This window comes from Ovis canadensis, chromosome 9, assembly GCF_042477335.2.
Source record: "Ovis canadensis isolate MfBH-ARS-UI-01 breed Bighorn chromosome 9, ARS-UI_OviCan_v2, whole genome shotgun sequence".
NCBI lineage: Eukaryota > Metazoa > Chordata > Mammalia > Artiodactyla > Bovidae > Ovis > Ovis canadensis.
The window spans coordinates 77,237,841-77,254,096 of record NC_091253.1 but is presented as its reverse complement, the minus strand read 5'-3'; positions in this window follow the sequence as shown (position 1 = coordinate 77,254,096).

Genomic DNA, 16,256 nt, shown 5'->3' with positions numbered 1-16,256 from the left:
AAACACACCGAATTTGCCCTCAGACAATCTGAATTCAAGTCTCAATTCTGATCCTCAATTTACTTTTTTATCTATAACATGGGCATAGTATTTTTGAATTCGCAATATTGAGTGCTGAAGACCAAAATGCAGTTCTGTGATGCCAAGGGAGAAGTATGCCTTATTATAACACTGACCCTTAAGGAATAATAGTTTTTTGGTCCACTTAGTGTTCTGAAATAATTTCTTTAATGATTCCTAAATATTAAATTTTCTGTATACAATTACTTTAAGCATGTATGAATCAAATTACATAATACTGTATATTCTTTACTTCAATATTAAAAGGTTGGCCATTTCTGGAAAGAGAATTGTCCCTGTCCTAATCTTTCTCAGAAACTGTTCTTTCTTTGTTGCCCTGCTGATCTTCAGTCCCCCATACTGTTCCTATATCATGTCTGTTGAATCTAAATGGACTCTTCATTCCAGGGCTTAAATTACTTTTCAAGAGCCTTCTTTCCTCTCTCTGTATTCTCTGAAACCATGCCTTACATGTTTATGGATTTCTGTTGCTCTGACTCTAATTTGGGAGGGTGCAACTTTAAGAATATTTGTTTTCTTTTAATAGATGCTGTGCAAAATGCCTACCTGTAAGGCAAAAGTGACATCCTTCTCTAGCAGGGGACGAGTCATCTGGGTTGTTTTGGATGTCGGCTCAAGTGAATAGCTTTTGAGGTTGGTCACCACCTGAGCAAGCTCTCCCTGCTGTGTGGAAGTCATTGACTTTAGGACACTCACTGTGCTACACAGACTCTTGAAGCTTTGTCTAGTATGCTGCAGTCTAAGATGTACTGTTTTAACTATTTTGAGCCCAGTATATGCAGGCTATGAAAATATTTTAAGATTTTCCAACTTCTCATTTTGTAAATGTGTTATACTATTACTATCATTGTTATTAGCATTTTAAACTCATGTGTTTTTTCCTGATTGAGCTGGATTTGTCATCAAAGAAGCAGGTAACTATTTACTTGGAAAGGTCCTTCCCCTCAAGTTACTGCCCAATCTTAAAATTACTAATCCAGATTAAAATATTACATATTGTTATTTTGCATTCAGATTCATTCAGTAAAATATTATTGGACACGTATTACGTGCTGGGAAATACAGCCATATATATGTGTCTTGGGGCTTCCCTGGTGACTCAGATGGTAAAGAATCTGCCTGCAGTGTGGAGACTTGAGTTCAATCCCTGGATCCGAAGACTCCCTGGAGAAAGCAATGGCCACCCACTCCAGTATTCTTGCCTGGAGATTTCCATGGGCAGAGGAGCCTGGTGGGCTACAGTCCATGTGGTCGCAGAGTCAGACATGACTGAAGGACAAACACTTTCACTTTCATATGTGTATTATATATTATGTAATTTTCAAGTGTACAGCACCATAACTTGACTTCTATATACCCTGCAATGTAAAGAGTACGCAATGTATACAATGTACCATATATCAACAATTTAGTTTACATGCCTCTTCAGTTGATCCTTTTCACCGATTTCACCTACCTCCCAATGCCCTTTTCCCTAGTAATCACTATTCTGTTCTGTTTCTATGAGTTCATCTTTTTAAAAAATTATTTATTTATTTACTTGAGATTTCACATATTGGAAAAATTATATGGAACTCGTCTTTCTCTTTCTGACGTGTTTAGTTTAGCATAGTGTCTTCAAGATCCATCCATATTGTCCCAAATGGCAGTATTTCATTCATTTTTATGACTACTTAGTATTCTTTGTATATATATCTCACATCTTCTATACTGATCCATACATCACTGGGCACTTGTTTTCCTATCTTTTCTGTGGCAAATAATTCTGTGATGAACATAGAAGTACACAAATCTTTTCAAATTAGTGTTTCCATGTTCTTCAGACAAACACACAGAAGCAGAATACCTGGGTCATATGGCGAGTTAGTGTGAGTGAAAGTCACTCAGTCGTGTCTGACTCTTTGTGGCCCCATAGGCTATACAGTCCATGGAATTCTCCAAGCCAGAATACTGGAGTGGGTAGCCGTTCCCTTCTCCAGGGAATCTTCCCAACTCAAGGACCAAACCCAGGTCTCCCGCATTTCAGGTGGATTCTTTCTCAGCTGAGCCACCAGTGAAGCCCTGTCATATGATAGGTCTACAGTCATTTATATTAATTATATTTCCCATTGCTACAAAAAATCCTTTGGAGGGACTGTGCATTGTTACCATTATGCTTCAAAGGCTAAATGTTAATGAATTTGTAAATGCTATAGCAGTGGTTCTCAAAGATGTTGCCCTGGTAAGCAGCAATAGTATCACCTGGGAACTTGCTGGAAATGCCCTACAGAATCAGAAACTCGGGGATGGTTCCCAGAAATGTATGTTCCAGATGATTCTAGATGATGATGCAAGTATTTGCGACCCACTGGTTTATAACATGTCAGTTACAGGGAGGAAGAAAAACCTGAGGAGATTCTGGTGAGGATGAAAGATAAGAGAGATGAGTTTTGATAATGTAAGGAGAACACAAGAAAACTATGCACATTTCCACCAGAGAAAAAGACGGCTTGCCAGGAATACTTCAGCTAAGGTGGACAAAAAGCCTGCACTTTAGCACCTGAGCAGAGGGTGTCCAAATGGACGGAGATTTGAACAATGAAAAGAATGAATTGAAAGGCTACCAAAAACAAAATTTAAATATATCACTATTTTCTCAGAGATGGTTGGCTCAACAGTGACCACTGTTGATCTTTGTGCCTCAGTCTGTTTTGTAAAACATGGCAGTGTCCCTCTGCTTCTGGAATCCAAAGAACAGTGCACATTTTAGCAGATGCTTTGGTTTTATACCATCGTTCCTGCTGCTATAATCAGTACATCTTTTCCATTGGCTTTGTTCTCCAAATTTCCTTTTTTTGGTACTTATTCACATGCTAAAGGAGAAGGCCATGGCAACCCACTCCAGTACTCTTGCCTGGAAAATCCCATGGACGAAGGAGCCTGGTAGGCTGCAGTCCATGGGGTCGCTAAGAGTCGGATACAACTGAGTGACTTCCCTTTCACTTTTCACTTTCATGCATTGGAGAAGGAAATGGCAACCCACCCCAGTGTTCTTGCCTGGAGGATCCCAGGGATGGGGGAGCCTGGTGGGCTGCCGTCTATGGGGTCGCACAGAGTCGGACACGACTGAAGTGACTTAGCAGCAGCAGCAGCAGCACATGCTAAAACTGTAAAAAATATGGGGCAACATAACTGCCAAGGAGATTTTAGCTTGGTCAGTAGAGTTATTCTTTGTGAGTCTTCTGAAAGACATTCTGATTTTCTTCTTTGTTTGTTTTTAACCAGTGATCTGTCTTCTGTCAGTGATCTGCTCAGGGAGTAAAAGTTGGTATAAATTTTATTTCATTTCTTGTGATGAAAATCTTTGACGTGTAAACGGTTTCTTTATTCAAGTTGCTAAAATTTTATTATAGTCCTGCTATTTGGATTTGGAATAGAAAGATTCCAAAATAAACCAAACTTTTTTTTCCCATTTTTGATTGTGTGTGCCATCCAGGTCTCTTCCTCCCATTGGCAAAGGCCTGCATGATCATTAACATGTTGATTCTTTTTTAATTATTACTTATAGACACTTTCAACTATACTTCCAAATTAAATTGTGTTATGTTGATATTAAATAAAAACAAATTATTCCTCATTTAGTAAAAGAATATATCTAAGGGACTCTCAACAAATATTAATTAAGGTACTTTTAATACAGTTGATTCTCTTTGACTTACACAATCCACAGACAAAACAAATGATTAGAAATAATGATAGCTGAATTTACTTTGGAAGGAGCACATAGTACAAGTTTGAATGTAATAAACAGTGAGAGCATATGAAAGGAGCAGGTGTCATACATCAAATCACAAATATGAACGTGATTAAGAGTGAGCAAAATGCATAAACTTTCCCCAATAAGTTAATAAGCTATAGTTAGAATGAATATATTTTAATCCTTCCCCTAGTCCTTCTCCTTTCCTTACTTCTCTTTATTTTTATATACTTATAACCACATACCAGAGAAGACAATGGCAACCCACTCCAGTACTCTTGCCTGGAAAATCCCATGGATGGAGGAGCCTGGTGAGCTGCAGTCCATGGGGTATCTGAGAGTCAGACACGACTGAGAGACTTCGCTTTCACTTTTCACTTTCATGCATTGGAGAAGGAAGTGGCAACCCACTTCAGTGTTCTTGCCCAGTGAATCCCAGGGAAGGGGGAGCCTGGTGGACTGCTGTCTATGCGGTCACACAGAGCTGGGCACGACTGAAGTGACTTAGCAGCAGCAGCATAACCACATACATCAATTATGAAAATGCAATGTAATAGCAAGTAGTTTGTGAAATTAGAATTTTTTTAGAAGTTGAGTTCTAATTTTTACTTCTGGCTTTGTATTTTCAGATGATTTATTTTATATCTAGGATTTTCAGTTTTTCCTTTAGGAAAATTTCTGTGAATTTCACTTTAGAAAGGTAGTGTTTTTTCTATTCATTTATCAGTCAGTAACATTTACTGGGGCTTCCCTGGTGGCTCAGATGGTTAAGAATCTGCCTGCAATGTGGGAGACCTGGGTTCTATCCCTGGGTTGGGAAGATCCCCTGGAGGAGGGCATGGCAATTCACTCCAGTATTCTTGCCTGGAGAATCCCCATGGACAGAGGAGCCTGGCCAGCTACAGTCCACAGAGTAGCAAAGAGTTGGACACAACTGAGTGACTAAGCACAGCACAGCACAACATTTATTGTCTTCCATGTTGTAGACCGGAGAAGGCAATGGCATCCCACTCCAGTACTCTTGCCTGGAAAATCCCATGGGTGGAGGAGCCTGGTAGGCTGTAGTCCATGGGGTCGCGAAGAGCCAGACACGACTGAGCGACTTCACTTTCACTCTTCACTTTCATGCATTGGAGAAAGAAATGGCAACCCACTCCAGTGTTCTTGCCTGGAGAATCCCAGGGACAGAGGAGCCTGGTGGGCTGCCGTCTATGGGGTCGCACAGAGTCGGACACGACTGACGTGACTTAGCAGCAACAGCATGTTGTAGACTCTACTATGCACTCTAGTGGATAATGCTTATTATCCCCTAATATGTAGAAGACACATTTCTGGACACAAAGAGAAAATATATATAAAGAGTAAGTGGAATAATATCTAAGATATTAAATAACTATATTCCCTATAGGCGCTCATTGCATTGTTACCACAATGCTGTGATATTGGAATCATTTTAAACCAATGGTAAAGATTGGGGAACCAAGGTTCAGAGATATCAAGTGACTTTTCCTAGGTTATGCAGCTTTGAGGTGGTGGAAGTGGAATATAAACTCAGAAAATCTTGTTGAAAAGCCTAGAATCTAAGTTATATTGCCAAATGAATGCACTCTATAGTGAGAATATGTGGGTATGCTTGTCTATATGCTTGAGGATGTGTAGTTTATATCATTTAAGTCCTGCTCAGTTCTAGAGCTATTCTAAGGTGACACATGTGTAAATAATTAATAGTTTCAGACTTCAGGTATCTCCCAGTCCTATGGAAAAGACCAGGTATGATAGTAGACATACAAAGTCCTATGGAAATGTTAATAGAATGAAACCAATTGCTTAGGAAACTCAAATAAGGTATGGCAGAAGAGTGAACATTTGAGCTGTATATATGGATAAATACACAGCCATTTACCAAGAAGGGAAGGAGGTAAAGTGAAGGGGAAGTATTCTGAGCACACTGGAATATATGCAAAGGCACAGACTTTGGAACTGCAGTGTTACAGAAGACATTCTTTGTTGTATACTGGGATGTAAGAATCACTTAGATTATAGGGAAGAAGATTAAGCAAGAGAAAAAGATGTCCTAAGGGCAATATAAGTGTCCATGCAAGAAGCTGTATTATTATCTCTAATTTACAGGTGAAGAAATGGGTGTATGAAGATAATACTATTTAATTTCTTGGAGCTAATGAAAGTCAATGATGAGACTTCTTCTAAATTTAAATCTGGTAGTCTTATACCATTCTAAAGTGAATGAAAGTGAAAGTCACTTGGCCATGTCTGACTCTTTGTGACCCCATGGATTATAGCCCTCCAGGCTTCTCTGTCCATGGAATTCTCCAGGCAATAATACTGGAATGGGTAGCCATTCCCTTCTCCAGGGGACCATCTTGATCCAGGGATTGAACCTGGGTCTTCTGCATGACAGGCAGATTCTTTTCCATCCAAGCCACCAGGGAAGTCCATTCTAAAATCATGGTCAACTGTGGAAAATTAAATTTATCAGTATGTGAGGAAAAATCTGAGTAAACTAGGGAAATCATTGTTTTTCTTGGTTTCTCTGATCATAAAATGAAGAAATACAAGCTAGGTGAGAGCAAAATTGTACAGCTAAGTGACTACTTGGCTGGTTGTATTCAGATGTTGAATAATATATTGTTTCATTAAGGACATCACTCTGATTTGGCCACACAGGCTCTCATGCTATTTGTGAAAAAGCCAAGCAAAATTTCACCCCAAAGCCTTGCTGACTCTCCTCATCAGAGTTTTTTCTTGGATTTCTTTCACTTCATTTGGGTGCCTGCTCATATGTTACTTCAGGAAAGTCTTCCCTTGCCACTTATCTAACATAGATACCATCACACCCTAATCATATTACCACTGTTAACCTAAAATAATAAAAGTGCCAGTTATTTTACTAGCAAAAAAATTTTTTTAAGGAGCAGCAAAGAATTGCAATTCAGGACATGTAACTACGGCAAGCCACCTACAAGTTGGTAAAAATAAAAGAGAAGAAACTCTTTTTAGAGGAGAAGGGCAAGTTGGTAGGGCTGTTACAAACAAGCGCTTGCCTGGTGGCTCAGACAATAAAGAGTTCATTGGAGAAAACTTGTAGTAAAAAGTATAGTGGTTATTTATTGTCTGAGTCGTGACAGCCTCTCATTGGCTCAGCTGTCTCTAGAGGAGAAGAAAATCTTTCTTCTTGTTGACACCGTAGTGTTCCTTCTTGCTGGCAAAGCAATATACTTTTCCCCCTGTTGGGATCTGTATTGAAGTTGCATGGAATGTGCATGAGATTTCCCTGTTATGGCCTCCCAATTCCATTCTAATGAGGTATCCCTTTAATAGCTTTCACCCATAGTTTATTTTTCTATGTAGAACTTAACAGTTTCTGCCTTTATATTACACATTTATTTGTTTCCCCCACAAAGGTGAGGACTTTTTTAATGTAATAATTTTGGCACCACACAGTAGGTGCTCATTGCTTATTTATTGAATCATGAATGCCTGACTCCATGACTGGGATGGATATCTTTACTTGTGCAGAACTGTTCTGTTTTAATCAGTAATTATAAAAAGACTTACAAGGAAGCTTATCAAAAAGCATGGGAGGAACTTTCAGGAAGATGGCAGAGGGAGTAAGTAGATGTGTTAGGAAAAGCTGTGAAAAAATTTTAACACAATGCTTGGAGCATAGACATGCTAAACAGCAATTCACTTTACCATATGCCCACAAAGTAATTTGAATCAAACAGGTAGACGACACAAAACTGGGAAAGAATCCCTAATGTGATACATGGCAGCATTATGGTTCATAAAGATTTTGAATAAAAAGATGAACTACATCAAAGAAAATAAAATATAATAGGAACATTATAAAATCTACTCTTGGATTTTTTTCAAAAAATTGCATAAGCACAAAAATGGATAAAGGTGCAATTAAAAGTAATTTATAACGAAACAAATCTAGCACCTCCAAAACCTTGAGACTGATAAACAACAAAGTCTGTAATAAGGCTATTATAAAAATCAATCCAATATTTCGTTTTCTAAACAACAGCATAGTATCCAGGCGCAGTGGTGACTACTTCATTGTATTCTGATTCAAATACAGCACATCTAGAGCATACTTATCAGTTTATTACTTAAGCATTCATTTAATAAGTTTTTATTGAGTATCTACTGTGTGTTAGACACTATTCTAAGCACTGAAGACAGGACAGTAAATATATCTCCATCACTGATTTCTCTTTGTGACAGCATGCATTTCTGAAGCCGTGGAGGGCCACATACTTCTCTGTACCTCATTTTAACAGAGGCAGTGAGGAGATCTAACCAGTCCATCCTAAAGAAAATCAGTCCTGAATATTCACTGGAAGGACTGATGCTGAAGCTGAAACTCCAATACTTTGGCCACCTGATGTGAAGCACTGACTCATTGGAAAAGACCCTGATGCTGGGAAAGATTGAAGGCAGGAGGAGACGGGGACAGCAGAGGACGAGATGGTTGGATGGCACCACCGACTCAATGGACATGAGTTTGAGTAAACTCTAGGAGTTGGTGATGGACAGGGAGGTCTGGCATGCTGCAGTCCATGGGGTTGCAAAGAGTTGGACATGACTGAGCAACTGAACTGACTAGCTGATTGACATATTACTTGCATTTAGCCAGAGTAAATATAACAGAGATGAAAAATGATGAAATCAATAAAAAAGGTTTAAGTATTTGAAGATGAGTTGTTTGAGAGGGTGAAAATATGAAATTCTGTTTTGACTTGAAGTTGAGAACTAAGACCAACAGATGTACTTAAGTGTGAAATAGGATTTAAGTCTTTACAAGTCCGAATTAATTATCTTTTACCTTCATTCTCCACAAAGTGCTGATCTCTCTATCTCTGAGTGTGCTTAGTAGAGTCTAGATAGCTATCTTTAAGAGTAGTGTAGGCGTCCTCATTACAGATGGGATGAGGCCATTAGCAATCCTAAATTTTTGTGAAAGTGAATTACTTTTTCTGGAGCAGATTCCAGAATAACAGAGCAACTGTGGTAAGTGGGTGGCTGTGAAAGTGTGTTTAGAAAAAGAAATTTTAGAATTTGTGATCTTGGTATTGTAAACGTTCTGAATGATTTACAAGATCTTTTGTGACACTGTACTTGTGGTTTTGTTATGCAGAGGAGAGGTGAAGCAGAGTCCTAAAGTTGTAGATGGTAAAGAAATGTGAGACCAGACTATAGAAAAATAGGGTGAGGGTGCAATAAGGAGGCATGCTGTGACTCAGTTTAATAAAACCATTAAGCTTTGACTGAAATGAGGGTGAGTGAAAGTTGTTTGTATGACTGATGTGGAAATTTCAAAAAGCCCAAGATTGTAGCAGATTTTTCATCAGCTTATAATCCTACTTTTCTTTCCGGAGAGTGGGAAATGATGGATAGGAACTAGAGATGGTTTGAGGAAATAGATGATATTAAAATAAAGGTTTCTTTGAAATAAGAAAATGGGAGGAGTTCTTGTGAAGAAGGTGACAAGGTGATTTCATTGAAATACAGCAGAGATATCAAAATGTCCATATTGTATAAGTATTTAAAAGCCTCTGGTATATTATTTTAAGTATATAGTGACTGAACTACAGAAATCGCTAGAGAGAGAGAGAGAAAATTGCATCCAGGATAGTAAATAGAGATACTGTGATGATGGAAGCAGTGACCTGGTAAGAAGGCTAAGGAAACTTATTAGGAATGCATCTTTTAAACACGCATGTGGAAGTTGCTAAGCAGGTTTATTTTTGCAATTATTTTGCAATGCCTCCTCAAATTCTCTCGGTTATGCCAATATTTATTTGAGAAAATAGGTCTTTAGGTCAGTGGGAAAGGCCTTTGCTTCTTAGGATGACCAGAACCGATGACAGAAATAATGGCAGGTTTTGACTTTTAAGTAAAGAATAGTGAAATAGAGCGGAGGGACCCCACAAATGTTGAATACTATATGTGGTTAGCTTGAGAAGACAGATTGAGACCACATGTAAGAGAGTCAAGTTGTGCTTTAAAGTCAAGATAATTGAGTAATGGATATTTTTATTTCATATTACCAGTTATACTCCTTGCTTTTTCTCAAGATCCCCTTGCACTGTGACAAAATCTAGTGGTTATAATATACACTAGATATATTATACATCATGTATAAAGTACAGTAATGATGCTAAAGCTGAAACTCCAGTACTTTGGCCACCTCATGTGAAGAGTTGACTCATTGGAAAAGACTCTGATCCTGGGAGGGATTAGGGGCAGGAGGAGAAGGGGACGACAGAGGATGAGATGGCTGGATGGCATCACCGACTCAATGGACATGAGATTGAGTGAACTCCGGGAGTTGGTGATGGACAGGGAGGCCTGGTGTGCTGTGATTCATGGGGTCACAAAGAGTCGGATACAACTGAGCAACTGAACTGAACTGAACTGAAGACACAGTAGTTAAAATTCAGAGTGTGGAGTCAGACCTCCTCAGTTTAAATCTAAGATTCATATTTACTACCATCTAACTTTGGCAAGATATTTAATATTTCTGTGACACAGTTTTCTCATTTGTAAAATGGAATAATAATAATATCCACCTCTAAAAGTTATTGTGAGGATTAAAATGAATAGACACATGTAAAAAGAAAGAAAAGACAAGAAAAACACCCCCAAGAAAGAAAATTAAAAATGGAAGTCCTGGTACTTAATGAGTGGTATACATGATGTGTGTGCTGTGTGTGCTGAAGTCGCTCAGTTGTGTCTGACTCTTTGTGACCCCATGGCCTTTAGCTTGATAGGCTCTTCTGTCCATGGGGATTCTCCAGGCAAGAATATTGGAGTGGGTTGCCATGCCCTCCTTCAGGGGATCTTCCCAACCCAGGGATTGAACCCAGGTCTCCCACATTGCAAGCAGATTCTTTACTGTCTGAGCCACCAGGAAAACCCAAAGTCTGGAGGTTGAGCTGTTTCCTCCCAGCTTTGAACTGGGGACCTTTTGTCTGCAACGTGAATGTGCTGACCACTGCAACTGAATAGATGACCATTTGGACTAGTGGCACTTTTTATATTTTCCATTGGTGTTGAATTTTAGTACTGTAGGTCTTGACAAGGCACAACAGAAACAAATGCAGAACCTCTTAGAAAAGGATTTCCCTGGGGTCTTTGCTTATCATATATATTTTCTTTAAGGCACAAATAAGTAGATTTATCTTTCATTCGCTTTCTCTATAAGATTGGCAAAGTGAATAATAACTTTAAACAGCGGTTTATCCATCTTGCCTTTTGGAAATGTCTGTGTACTCTGTTATCAAAGAACTTGAATGTTGGAATCACTTGTTTCCTTACATTATTAAAGTTCTTCCTAGCATCTAAAATGCTCTTTTACTCTAATTTGATCATTCTCAGTATTAGTCCCCAGTAACTTAGAAATCTATATTTCCATAAATGCAATCAAATCATTTCCTCCTTCAGAATTCACTGACCCTGGAGTCTGGCAGTACGCAATCAAATTTGGTTTTTTAGCCACTCAATCTTGTTTAGCAAAAACTGATTAGATTCTATCATCCTATTCCTTAAAGATTCCATCTGTTTAAAACTTTTCTGTGTATAATAAAATTTGTTTCTTCTTTACTTTCTTTTTTATTTATTCATTGTTTGAATTTTCTAATCCAACCAATATCTACAACATTTTTTTTTCTTTTTGTTTTGAAAAAAAGTTTTGTTTTTTTTTTTTTCTTTCTGGAGAAGTGAAATCACTCTATAACTATACATCAAGAATCCCAGACAGGCTGCCCTACTTATATGGCATAGTGAAAGTGAAAGTGAAGTCGCTCAGTCGTGTCCGACTCTTTGAGACCCCATGGCCTGTAGCCTATCAGGCTCCACTGTCCATGGGATTTTCCAGGCAAGATTGCTGGAGTGGATTGCCATTTCCTTCTCCAGGGGATCTTCCGAACCCAGGATTTGAACCCTGGTCTCCGGCATTGCAGGAAGACACATTACCATCTAAGCCACCATGAATTTTAGCACTTATATAGCATAGGGCTGGACAAAACTGAAATTTAAGGGACACGCATCAGGAGGTCAATAGGTTTAGTTAAATAATCCAACAGGCAGTTGGATGGGAGCTTGGGACAACTGACACCATAAAACTTAGGGGAGACTTCATAAATTTAACTGGAACACTTGAGTAGAAGAAGGAGCTTTAGGGATGAATTGCACAGGAAAAAGAAAATATTGTAGTCCTTAAAATGAGCCATGATCAAGAAATGGGAAATGATCAAGGCAGATAGTACTGTGGGATGAATATGGGATCTGAAATCAGAATCTCTTGTTTTCAAATATTGACTCCATTGATTAAGTCTTTGATCAAGTTACACAAAGTCTCTATGTAAAAGTACTTTTCTATGAGATAAGAAGAATAACATTTAACAACGAATATTAAATTAGATAAAATGGAATTCCTGATTTGATATATACTTCACATTTTTCCTGAAGAGAGAACATTTACCAGTTCCTATATACATCTTTGAAAGTGATATGCTGTAACTACTCAGAGTATCAAATTTCAAGCTACTGTATTTTGTGGCAAATAGATGGGGAAACAATGAAAACAGTGACAGACTTTATTTTGGGGGGCTCCAAAATCACTGCAGATGGTGACTGCAGCCATGAAATTAAAAGATGCTTGTTCCTTGGAAAAAAAGCTATGACCAACCTAGACAGCATATTAAAAAGCAGAGACATTACTTTACCAACAAAGTTCTGTTTAGTCAAAGCTATGGTTTTTCCAGTAGTCATGTATAGATGTGATTGTTGGACTATAAAGAAAGCTGAGAACTGAAGAACTGATGCTTTTGAAGTGGTGTTGGAGAAGACTCTTGAGAGTTTTTTGGACTGCAAGGAAATCCAACCAGTCTATCCTAAAGGAAATCAGTCCTGAATATTCATTGGAAGGACTGATCTTGAAGCTGAAACTGTAATACTTTGGCCACTTGATGCAAACAAAAGACTCATTGGAAAAGACCCTGATCCTGGGAAAGATTAAAGGCAGGAGGAGAAGAGAATGGCAGGGGATGAAATGGTTGAATGGCATCACCCACGTGATGGACATGAATTTGAGGAGGCTCCAGGATTTGGTGACGGACAGGGAAGCCTGGTGTGCTGCAGTCCATGGGGTCGCAATGAGTCAAACACAACTGAACGACTGAACTGAACTGACTGTATCTTGTTCTGCCTTCAGAAGTCATTTGCCCTCTCTTTACTTAGAATGTTTCAATTGTCACATGGCTGACTTTTAGAATCAGTTCTAAGCTTACTGTATATTTCTTCAAAGAGTCTTTTTCTGTATAATCAATCTATGGCATTAGTATATGTTTCTATTTTTATTCACCTAGTATAATATTTTTAAAATTGTCAGGAGTTCATTTATATACATGTTTATTATTTATTTCTTTCACTGAAATGAAATTTTTTTAAGAATTTCAGCTGTTTATTCTTTGTATTATCAAATTCTACTGCTCTTTTTTCACAAAGTAAGCAATCAATGATTCTTTGTTGAACTAATGATTAATTTAGTAAATATGTGTAAAGTGAATATATATTAGTTTTTCCAGACATAATTACTGCTCAGTTCAGTTCAGTCGCTCAGTCATGTCCGACTATTTGCGACCCCGTGAATAGCAGCACGCCAGGCCTCCCTGTCCATCACTAACTCCGGGAGTTCACTCAGACTCGCCTCCATCGAGTCCGTGATGCCATCCAGCCATCTCATCCTCGGTCGTCCCCTTCTCCTCCTGTCCCCAATCCCTCCCAGCATCAGAGTCTTTTCCAATGAGTCAACTCTTTGCATGAGGTGGCCAAAGTACTGGAGCTTCAGCTTTAGCATCATTCCTTCCAAAGAAATCCCAGGGCTGATCTCCTTCAAAATGGACTGGTTGGATTTCCTTGCAGACTAAGGGACTCTCAAGAGTCTTCTCCAACACCACAGTGCAAAAGCATCAGTTCTTCGGTGCTCAGCTTTCTTCACAGTCCAACTCTCACATCCATACATGACCACTGGAAAAACCATAGGCTTGACTAGATGGACCTTTGTTGGCAAAGTAATGTCTCTGCTTTTCAATATGCTATTTAGGTTGGTCATAACTTTTCCTCCAAGGAGTAAGCGTCTTTTAATTTCATGGCTGCAATCACCATCTGCAGTGATTTTGGAGCCCCCCCAAAATAAAGTCTGACACTGTTTCTACTGTTTCCCCATCTATTTCCCATGAAGTGATGAGACCAGATGCCATGATCTTCATTTTTTGAATGTTGAGCTTTAAGCCAACTTTTTCACTCTCCACTTTCACTCTCATCAAGAGGCTTTTTAGTTCCACTTCACTTTCTGCCATAAGGATGGTGTCATCTGCATATCTGAGGTTACTGATATTTCTCCCGGCAATCTTGATTCCAGCTTGTGCTTCTTCCAGCCTGGCATTTCGCATGATGTACTCTGCATATAATTTAAATAAGCAGGGTGACAATATACAGCCTTGATGTACTCTTTTTCCTATTTGGAACCAGTCTGTTGTTCCATGTCCAGTTCTAACTGTTGCTTCCTGACCTGCATATAGGTTTCTCAAGAGGCAGGTCAGGTGGTAGGTACCAAAAACCAGAGACCTGGAGAGATTGGCAAGTAGCTTAAATAATACAAATAACTTACCTTTCTTCCTTGGGGTTGTTTTCATTGGATGGCTCATAATTGTAGTAGTAATTTTTGCTCAGTGAAATATGAGACTGAAATTGACAGTGACCTGTCTTGGATAAATAAAACAATTCAAATCAGTAAGTGCCTATTGATCATCAATGATGTGCAAGGTATATAGAATACAAAAATGAGTAAGAAATTGTTCCTGCATACAAACAGTTTATAATAAACAAACATGTAATCTTATAAATGGTTCAGAAAAAAATTAAATAGTAAATCATTAAAGTTTTTCCTTGACAGTTAAAACTTACAAGTAAGGTCAACTGCTTAGCACATAATAGTGACAGGTTAATGATTGCTGAAGGTTTAGCAGCCACCCATGAAAGTAGGAACTAAAAGAAATTAGATTCTGGTACTCAGCCAAAGTAATAAGGTCTGCTCCTTGGTGCAAATGGATTAGAATATATTTCTAGTTCACTAAAATCTTTAATAAGTTCTAGAGTTTTCTGTAACTCATTCAACCAGTATCAAAATATCTTGTCTAGTGGCAAATCAGCTCTCAACAAATATGAGTTGAATTATTTACTGAATGAAACTACAGACAGTCAGAAACAAAGCTTTCCTTGATTCCTGTTTGAATATGGATCTCAAAGTCAGCATGTCAAAGTTGGACAGTGACTGATGAATAATACATGCCAACTCTTATGTTATACTCAAAGCTGACACAAGATAGTAAAGTGTCCCACCAAAGTTAGTTGAAGAACTAGAAATCCTGAGATTTTGGATCACTATCTAATATACTGCTCATTATATGACATTGCCAAAAATGAAGATTTCACTGAAGAAATGGCATATTAAATAGGAAAGATGTTCTGAATGTAAAGAATATAGATCTCAGATATTTGCAAGCAAGATGTTTTGTGTATGTTGAATTGGCTTTTATGTTTGTTTGTTTGTTTTTCCCAGTGACAGAGGCCACAGTACTCTTCAGGTTCTTATGATGCTTACATGACTCAGGAAAGACTTAAAATTATTAAATTAGGTACTGAAGAATTTGGAAAGGCTGAAGGTGAAGTTGACCTTCTAAAGAGCTAGTAATGCTTATGATTGCTTCAGGGAATATTGAATTGTTTCAATATTGAATGTTGACTTGAACATAGGATTTTTTAAAAGGATAAATTAGAGAATGAAGGTAAATTGAGGGCTTCCCTGGTGGCTCAATGGTAAAGAATCGGCCTACCAACGCAGGGGACATGGGTTGATCCCTGGTCTGGGAAGATCCCACTTGCTGTGGAACAACCAAGCCCGTGCACCACAGCTACTAAGCCAGCACTCTAGAACCCGAGAGCCTCAGCCACCGAAGCCCACACGCCTAGAGCCTCTGCTCCACAATGAGAGAGACCACTGCAGTGAGAAGCCTGTGCACCACAGCCATAGAGGAGCCCCACTCTTGGAAACTGAAGGCCCTCGTACAGCAATGAAAATCCAGCCCATGCAAAAAAAAAGTAAAGCAAATCTTTTTTAAAAAAAGAGGCAAATTGAGAACGAACCTTGTAAATCTTGAATGCTAGAGGTTATTGACTAGGCAATGAGCGTCCAAGGAAGGGTGTGAACAAATGAGAAAGATATTAGCTTACTCCTATTTTATTTTGTCTATTTTTTTCAATATAGAACATGTATAAGACCTCATGATGCAGCGATCAGAGATGTGCTTTCTGCTGTAATCATAAATGCAGAAATAAGATTTAAAAT